We start from the raw sequence: 3,154 nt of genomic DNA on the forward strand, positions 1-3,154 counted from the left end.
CCAAGTTCATAATTTTAAAAGGCTAATTGATCATTAGAAAACCCTTTTGAAATTATGTTAGCACAGCTGAACACTTGCACTGATTAAAAAAGCAATAAAACTGGCCGTCTTTAGACTAGTTGAGTATCTGGAGCATCAGCATTTGTGGGTTCGGTTACAGGCTCAAAATGGCCAGAAACAAAGGCTTTCTTCTGAAACTCATCAGTCTATTCTTGTTCTGAGAAATGAAGGCTATTTCATGCGAGAAATTACCAAGAAACTGAAGATCTCGTACAACTCTGTGTACTACTCCCTTCATAGAACAGCGCAAACTGGCTCTAACCAGAATAGAAAGAGGGGTGGGAGGCCCTGGTGCACAACTGAGCAAGAGGACAAGTACATTAGAGTGTCTAGATTGAGAAACAGATGTCTCACAAGTCCTTAACTGGCAGCTTCAATAAATTGTACCCGCAAAACACCAGCCTCAACGTCAACAGTGAAGAGGTGACTCCGGGATTCTGGCCTTCTAGGCAGAATTTCTCTGTCCAGGGTCTGTGTTCTTTTGCCCATCTTAATATTTTGGTGGCCAGTCTGAGATATGGCTTTTTCTTTGCAACTCTGCCTAGAAGGCCAGCATCCTGGAGTCACCTCTTCACTGTTGACATTGAGACTGATGTTTTGCAGGGACTATTTATTGAAGCTGCCACCAACTCATTCAAGGGTTTTTCTTTATTTTTTTACTATTTTCTACATTGTAGAATAATAGTGAAGATGTCAACATTATGAAATAACACATATGGAATCATGTAGTTACCAAAGAAGTGTTAAACAATCCAAATATTTTATATTTGAGATTCTTCAAAGTGACCACCCTTTGCCTGATGACAGCCTTGCAAACTCTTGTCATTCTCTCAACCAGCTTCACCTGGAATGCTTTTCCAACAGTCTTGAAGGAGTTCCCACAAATGCTGAGCACTTGTTGGCTGCTTTTCCTTCCCTCTGCGGTCCTACTCATCCCAAACCAGCTCAATTGAGATGAGGTTGGGTGATTGTGGAGGCACGGTGATCTGATGCAGCACTCCATCACTCTCCTTCTTGGTCAAATAGCCCTTACACAGCCTGGAGGTGTGCTGGGTCATTGTCCTGTTAAACAACTAATTATATTCCCACTAAGCGCAAGTCAGATGGGATGGTGTATCGCTGCAGAATGCTGTGGTAGTCATACTGGTTAAGTGTGACTTGAATTGTAAATAAATCACAGACAGTGGCATCAGCAAAGCAACCCCACACCATCACACCTCCTCCTCCGTGCTTCACGGCGGGAACTACAAATGCGGAGATCATCCGTTCACCTACTTTGCGTCTCACATAGACAAGGCTGTTGGAACCAAAAATCTCAAATTTGGACTCATCAGACCAAAGGACAGATTTCAACCGGTCTAATGTCCATTGCTACTTTTTCTTGCCCAAGCAGGTCTCCTCTTCTTATTGGTGTCCTTTAGTAGTGGTTTCTTGCAGCAATTCGACCATGAAGGCCTGATTCATGCAGTCTTCTCTGAATAGTTGATGTTGATGTGTGTCTGTTACTTGAACTCTGAGAACCATTTACTTCGGCTGGCATTTTTTGGGCTGGTAACTCTAATGAACTTATCCTCTGCAACAGAGGTAACTCTGGGTCTTCCTTTCCTGTGGCGGTCACCATGAGAACCACTTTCATCATAGCGCTTGATAGTTTTTGCAACAGCACTTGAAGAAACTTTCAAAGTTCTTTTCCTGTGCTTTCTAAAAGTATTCAGACCCCTTAACTTTCTTGCCATTTTGTTACGTTAGAGCCTTATTCTAAAACCATTAAAAAAATAAAAATAAACGGAAATATCACTTTTACATACGTTTTCAGACCCTTTACTCAGTACTTTGTTGACGCACCTTTGGCTGCGATTACAGCTTCAAGTCTTCTTGGGTATGACACTACAAGCTTGGCACACCTGTATTTGGGGAGTTTCTCCCATTCTTCTCTGCAGATCCTCTCAAGCTCTGTCAGGTTGGATGGGGAGTGTCGCTGCACAGCTATTTTCAGGTCTCTCCAGAGATGTTCGATCGGGTTCCTAATGTTTGGTATGCTGTAGTGTAGTCATGACAGTAGACATGACCCGTGTCAGCTGTGCAGTTAATCTTCTTCTGACAGTTGTCTTTATCTGGTGGCAACACACATAGAGATCACAGGCGGTATGTGGTACCTTAATTGCGGAGGACAGGCTCATTTTAATTGCTAGAACGGAATACATGTAATGGTATCAAAAACGCCAAACAAGTGGTTTCCATGGGTTTGATACCATTCCATTTACTCCATCCCAGCCATTATTAAGAGCAGGCCTCCTCTCACAGCCTACTGTGATAGGTTACACCCAAACACCAAAATAGAATAGGCATGATGCAGATGTTTTAACAACTGTTAAGACAAGCTATCTCAGAGGAGAGAAAGTGAATGTACCAAGTAAGTCATTGTACTGAGGTATTTTTTTATAGAAGACATGATACTGCCAGTATGAGTACAACTGGTTCTGGAACTTTGATGCCAGCTCTTTCTCTCTCTTACAGTAGTCCCAATCGGAACTGTTTAGACAGCTTTATCCTTGCACCATATCATCTCTACAATTCTGCCTGATAGTTCAATGGTATTGTATGGGATTCACATGGATTGAGTGCTCTTTCAGGAGTTCTGAATCCTAAATGGGGATGCGCTGTCCCTGTGCTCAGTGCCTGAAGGTCAGTGGACCAGCTGGACTGTGAAGGGGAATGCCAGAGAGAAAGAGGGAGGGAGTTACCCGTCATACATGATCTGAGCCGACCTCCACCCCGCCCCGCCCCGCCCCGCCCCTCCCTCCTGGCCCTCCCTCTCTACTCTTAACTGTGTGTTCTGAATGTGGTTCAACAGGCTGGACCGCCTCCAGCACACTCTAGGGCTGGGCTGGAACAGCTGTTCAAGCATGTGTGTATGTGTGTGCGTACATGTGTCAGTACATCTATGTCTATCTTCGCTTCTATCTCTCTGTGTCTGTCTGCCTCTCTCTCTTTCCCTCACACACACCGTGCTGAGGTGCTTCCTGAACAGGGCTCGCTCTAGGACCCAGTGAGAGAGAGACTAGGGGGCGCGGTGATATTTTTAATCTGACCA

Source organism: Oncorhynchus nerka, linkage group LG20 (assembly GCF_034236695.1).
Source record: "Oncorhynchus nerka isolate Pitt River linkage group LG20, Oner_Uvic_2.0, whole genome shotgun sequence".
Classification (NCBI taxonomy): Eukaryota; Metazoa; Chordata; class Actinopteri; order Salmoniformes; family Salmonidae; genus Oncorhynchus; species Oncorhynchus nerka.